Genomic DNA, 7,164 nt, shown 5'->3' on the forward strand with positions numbered 1-7,164 from the left:
AGCACTAAAGCGGTCATTTCCATCAAGTTTGGGCTTTCTTGGATCATTCCTTTGGCGGCCAAGCTCTACAAGGGTTCTCTCCACATCGCATTCTTGTCACTGTTTTTTCGTTTGAATCTTCTGTTCGCTCCACTACTTTGATCGTAGTTTTGCATGGCGATCATCGCGGGACGATGACGAGCTGAAGCATGACTGCGCTGCACGAGCCTGCGCAGATGGGGTTGGTGAGGACACTGTCAGGAGAGGAAAACGACTCAGCGGATAGGGGCCGGGAAGAGAAATGAAAAGAAAAAGATTCCAGCAGGCCGCCTGCCTGATTGAGGGGAGCCATGCCGGGCAGGCCTGTTCAGGCATCTCCATCACGTCCGAGCACGTACCACGCGGGCCGGGGTGAGACCCGTGCTCCACTATTCTGACCAGGTCCATGCCCGCCCTGCACCGGCGGCAGATTTATCTGATCGACCTGCCTGCAGGCCCGCTCGAAGATAATCCTTGGGAAAGCACATTTTTTAGACTAATTAACTGACAAGCTGACGGGACAGTACGTTAGAGAGAAATGCATGGCCAGCTATGATGGATGGAGGTCGATCATCGCTACGTGCATGGCTGATGGCTGGCATGATTCACCAGATCCGGTCCGGGGCGAGGGCATATCATCAGCTCACGTGCCACACGCCTAACTGTAATCAGCCTCCTAAATAGTACTAGATCCGTCCATAGTTGCAGATGCAGCCATCAAGTGGAGTACTGTATCATGCATGCAGCTCACCGCTGCGTTGTATACTCATCCATCAGTACATTATTATCCAGCACGCACCAAACTGTAATCCTCGTCGCTTAGGTATCATGCATGCATGTAATTAAGCCTTCGTGGGTCAGATATTTTTCACCAACACGCACCAAAGTGCCCGTCATTTGTATTTACAACAATAAGAACACCGGGACAATGATAAGACGGCGGCAGTCTTACTCTTACAGCAAAACGAGGGAAAAGGCAAAAGAAAACCTAGCAAAGCAACAAAGCAAACTAAAAAAAACTGTACACCTAATTAAGCTATCTCATCTTGATTTTACTTTCTCAACAAAGAATGCAACTATGTACTGGATTTTCATTATCACCATGCGCATGGAAGAAAAATGCAACCTCTGACTCGATCTTGCGTGCGTAATAAGATGGTGATTGAGAGGGTCTTTCTCTGACGGGCCTCTGACTCAATCTTCAAATTCCTGGTGTTTTTGTATCACTGGCACCCGTTGTCTAGGCAGCGCAACTGCGAGTGGCTGGGACTGATGTTGGACGCGATGCATGATGCCGCTCGCCGCCTCCTCTCGCAACAGGTGCCCTGAAACTATGGCCACTTGGTGGTCTTTTTTTCCTTATTTCTTCTTTACTTTTCTTGAGCATGCTTGTGTTGATGCCTCAGCAGTACTTTTTATTCTCCGCACTCTTAACTCTTGTACGGACGTGGTTGTGGCTTTATTTATAAAGTGTGGCAAAAGCCTATTTCAAGAAAAATACAACCTTTGTTTCTAAACACTTGTGCTTTTAAATCTCTAAAAAAATAATTTTAGGTTTCATTACAAATTTAAAAACATATACAAGGTATACAAAAAATATGCATGAAAAGTATCAACACCAACGATAGCATCAAATTTCTCATATTAAATCTACCATGAAATATATTTGTAAACTGTGTCATTATTTTCCAACGAATGAATGGTCAATCGCATGCACCGGAGATCATGTCAATATCCTAAAAGCAAGAAATACTAAGTCTTTATCGAAAAAAAAGAAATACTAAGTATTTTGAATGGCAAATTTACCGACATATGTACATCATCTGTTAGTTTTGTTTAATTCGTATGCTACATCATGTATTGTCCAATAGTGCGGAAATGTATGTATGTGCCGCTCATGATGAGCAGCGGAGTGGCAAAGGGAGAGATGTAAGTATATGGAGCTAGCTAGCCACAGCATGATGGCTCCATCGTGCGGGCACTGTGGAAAAGGTGCTCGCTCGTGTGGGATGGGAGATGAGACGATCGAGTGCTCTCTAGCTTGATCGATCAAAGCATGCATGCGCAGCTAGGGTGCACATGCACATGTCTGCTCGATCGTCTGGATATCATCCTCTTCCCCTCTTCTTGCACGCTGCGTTTTTCTGCATGCCCTCTCGAATCTTCTCTATGCTCCATTATTGAGTACTCATACGTGGCCTAGCTATCTAATGATCATACATTAGTTCCACCATCTCATATAAACCTTCAAGGCCTTTTCCAAAACAAAACAAAAAATATATAAACCTTCAAGGCATTCGTATTGAGGGGACAAAGCCAAACTAGGTCGGCACTAGCTATAGATAATTTCATCTCCTTTGTGTTTTCAACACTATTTGTTGTCCAAACAGACCCATATGATGTTGTAAACTGTTGTACTCTAGCATAACATCAGATTTATATATGAGATGCACATGCGGATGGGAACTTTGTGCTCTCAGGTACCCGCGCACCCTATATGCGCAAAAAAAAGTAATTCAGAAAAAGTTCAGAAAATTCTAAATCTTTTTTGAAATCAAACATGATCAGGTATTGTACTCGTATATAAAGTTTGGACAAGAAATGATTCCTATTGACTTCAGGGAAGAAAAAGACAAGTTTATGACGACAATATAGCGTATATAGTACTTTATATAGCGTTTTTTTGCCGTATCTTTGACCCATGATGCAACGAAAGTCAATCTCTGACGAATCTTTTTATACGACTACAATACTTGATCATGTTTGATATCAAAAAAGATTTGGATTATTTTGAACTTCCTTTTAATTACTTTTTTTACATGTAGGGTGCGCTGGTACCCAGGTTCTCCTTCGTATTTTCTATGCACTCTAGTAGTATATTAAAGGGGAGTAGTATTGGTATTTTGCAATATATGCATGTACTCTAGTATATGCGGTCGATGCTGCCGGCCGTGCATTAATCCATGGTACAAAAAGAGGGAATCACGTGTGCCCAAAAGACCAAGAATAATGTTTGGCTTTATAAAAGGGGTCCGAGTCTTTTACATCAGGTCATCAGAAAACTTTGCCATCGATTGCCAAGCTGAGGGGGCAGGTGAGCTTTTTGGACACCAAAGGTGGGAAATAGTCTTGTTTGGGATCGCCGGGGAACCACCAGAGCTTTGGGACGTTCAAAGGTTGCAATGGTCGATGATGGCTGGCCCGGGCGATGGAGAGGTAGATTTGACCCGTGGATCTGCTTGGGATTCGGGTGTCCTCGTGTTTTCTTTCTCCTCTTCCTCGAGCTCCCTCTCTGTACCCATCATGCCACACACAAAAAAAGGATCCGGCTGTGTACACGCAACGAAGTACTGACGTTTGAAATTGTCAAAAAAGAAAATGTACTGGTGTTTGGGGCCGTGATCAAACACCGTGCATACTTGCACGCGAGAGCGATGGGACTCCTGTAGGACATGCCGAAGTGGGAAAGGGTTAATTCAGATTAAGATGCGTTTGATTGCTTGCAGTGTTTTTTTTTTCCTTTGCATACTTGTCCTAGGTCAGCCTGGTTGAGCAAATGCAGTGTAAAATTGACCATTGCACATTGTTTGCTGGTCTGCATATCGCTTTCCTGCATAGTTTTTGGTTGCCTGCATTGGTTGGGCTCATATTACTACACGTTGTTTGGTTGCATACATGCAGCGAGGTTTGCTTATCCTACCCTACATGGTGAGCTTACCAACTACACTTTACATACGATCACAACGATCACACCAATAAAACAACACTACAATCATGTCGAATTGGACGATGATGATGAAGTTCTTCATCCCACACAGCCCAACTTGATGAGCCTTGCCTAATTCGACATTGCTTGCATGCTTGTGCACATACTTGGAGTAAGCATCCACTGCATGTTGCCTAGTCTTAAACCCTCTGTAGGAGTTCTGTAGGTAATGGTTGACTTGTGTTTCGCATGCATCCCACAAACTATAAACCCCTGGAACCCACCCTTTGTACACCGCATACCACTTGTCCTAGCATGACAGAAGAGCAAACATTCAAACAGCAAGCAAGCAGCAGCAGTGCACATGGAACAAACGAAACTTAAGCATGCATGATCATAAGGCAGAGCAAGTTCATACTAGCTACTATGGTTTCATCCTACCACCACATTCAAAAGAGGGTGTAATCCTACGTTCGTAAGTTCGTCATCAGCTTGAGGGGTTAGTATATACCACCTCACCAAAATATGCATGCCAGCATCAGTGTTCAAGCCCTAGCTACCACAGAATGTACATCATCATTGTCATCGCCATCGCCATCGTCGTCGTCGAGGAACATGCACGCCATCAGCACCACCACCAGGAACAACACTAGTAGTAGTGGTTTCCCAGCCAGGTCCTGAGTCAGAGCACCTTGTGGGCGTCTGCCATGGCAACGAACCCAACACCCTAGGCCTTGTTGTCCAGCAGGTGGCTCAGAGCCGCCATCAGAGCCTGTGGGCTGAAGCCACCTTGGTCCATGACGGCGATGTAGAGGTCATGGTGGACGTCGCTCGACTTGCTCTCCTTGATGGTGGTTGCCACCTCCTTGGCAACCTGTGTCATGTTGCTGAAGACGCTCAGCTCTTCGTCCATCAAGCCTCCCCTCTTCCTCTTCCTATGAAGCACAAGAATGTGATCACCGTCCTTACCAGGACCATCAAGGACGATGGTCTCTAACTCCTGGTGACAGAGCTAAATTCGGCAGATCTCGAGTAGGGGGTTCTGAGCTGGTGAGCTTGGCTAGGTGGTAACATGACGAAGAAGAGACACGGTATTTACCCAGGTTCGGGCCCTCACGAAGAGGTAAAACCCTACGTTCTAATGGCATTGTATTGATTGTGGATGGAGTGCAGAGTACATGTGGAGCTACCTCGTGATTGTATGTGTGAATGAATCTACCTCTACGGCCTATACCCCTCGGCTTATATAGACACCGGGGGTACCTAGGGTTATCAGTAGGTCGGTTATATCAGGGGGTATACATGCCGAGGATTACATCATGCCTTGGAGTATGCGCTAAGTCTATGGAAGATTCCATCTTGAGTGCATCATGTGGATTGACAAACGTGGCGCACTCGGTTGATAGTTTTGGGGTCCTCGGCCCGGCCCATGCTTGGGGGTCGACGTGGTTAGCACGCCCTTATCTAGGACACCATCACCTGGTGTCTGGATTCTAGGGCATAGGCGAACCGAGTGGCTGATCGAAGCCCAGGTCATGCTATAGCTGGTTGCCAGGCCGAAGGAGAAGATTTGCTGCATCTGGGAGTAGTTCTGGATAGGGGTGTTGAGGAACCCTGCATCCTTGGGGGAAGCTAAGAAAGAAACATAACATCATGGTTAGTTAGACAGCAACGTGATTAGTTGTGATTGGCATGGTACATAGGCTTAAATAGGTGGTTCGTGACCTAACCGCGGTGTGGCCTTGGTAGTGCTCTGCCTCCAAAAGGATCGAGCAGGTCTCCTGATCCCATGAAGCGCCGCTTAGGTCTCTGAGCTTGTACATTTGGATCCATCTCGCTCTCCGCCTCTTGAGATGGTTGCAGACCTGTGTCGAGGTGACCTCCTGGCCACAAAACTTGAACACCTGCTTTACAACAAAGTACAAGTGGACCTCCTTGAAGCCCTTGTCAGTCCTCACCCCACTGGCGAAGCACAAATGTTGACAGAAATGGCTACCATTTCATGGAGTTCCCCTGCCATCCTTCTTTGCCTTGGCGGGTTCCTTTCGAGCAGCAGCATGAGCTACAACATTGGGCTCAGCCAGCACATATGTTGTAGGCACAAATGATGGAACCGTACCAGACACCTCGAAAGCATCTGAATCAAGAGGCATCAACTCCTTGATGGGAGTCTGGCAGTCCTCGACATAGGAAATCGTGAACTTGCTCTGGGACACGACAAGGGCCTAACTAAACTCTTGCGTGCTCATGTCCTACAAGCGTAAGCATTGGCAAGAGTGGAGCACACTACACATCAATAGTAGGAACGAGCACTAAATATGAAAAGTATGAACGAGCACTACACATGGACAATATGAACGAACACTACATATGGACAATATAAAACAAAACTACACATGTACAGACGGACCCAACTCAAATCATACCAAGGAGTTCAACAAACTAGCACACATACTTGCATACTAACATACTACAAATCAAGCATACTACCAATCCATCACCACTAGCTATCAATCCTTGCCGACTTTGGAACAACTCCTAGCATGCTACAAATCCATAGCCACTAGCTACCACATGCTCACAGATCTAACCTACCACATGTTCACAGATCTATCTAGAACGAGTACATAGAAGAGGGTGATTGAACTCACCGACGCCATCGGTGCAACTCGGAGGAGGCGCGGACGGGTCGAAGAATCGGAGGTCTCGAATCGCCGCCGCCGTCAAACAATGGCCGGAGAAGGAGTGCCGCTTACATGGTCGCCATGTCGATCCACACCAGAGGGAAAGCTCGAAAGAGGGGAGTGGTGGCGGTAGTTTGGGCGGTGAGGTGAGGCTAGCTATATAGGGTGACCAATTCGGCTGGAGGTGACGCAATTCCTCCCGCTACTTTTTCGGAGACGCGCACAAGCTTATGCCATCTCCGTGGACGACAGAGGTCAGCGTCGCGTTCCCCTCCCCTGCATCGCTCAAACCTGACTCACTGGAAACGGCCGATTCGGCCGTTCCTAGCGGGCCTGGCTGAGAAGTGGTTTAAATTCCGTGCTATGCGAGAATCTGATGCAGCCCAGCCGACCAAACAAGTCGTTTTCTTCTTGTGCGGGCCTAATTGGGTTGGATGCGGGCTACCAAATGCGTCATAATTTTTACAAGGTAGTGCCCAATTGCGGACCTTGCGCCACACACATTGGAGACTGGACTTTGAGAGATTGAAGATGGACAAAATCACCACCGTCACTGAACACTTTGTGAGACATTTAAGAAAGTTAAGCTAATTCATGGAATAATCTGTCAACGGCCCCAAGGCATGGGGACTCGGTGCTTCAAGGATTACTTGCATCCAAGGAAAGGCCTTGAACTAGGAGCATCGAAAGGCCAAAAACTCCCTCAACATTTTTATCGCATGAGAGGTTTGTTGCGAGGGGGACCTCCCGAGTTTT

Source organism: Triticum aestivum, chromosome 3D (genome assembly GCF_018294505.1).
Source record: "Triticum aestivum cultivar Chinese Spring chromosome 3D, IWGSC CS RefSeq v2.1, whole genome shotgun sequence".
Classification (NCBI taxonomy): domain Eukaryota; kingdom Viridiplantae; phylum Streptophyta; class Magnoliopsida; order Poales; family Poaceae; genus Triticum; species Triticum aestivum.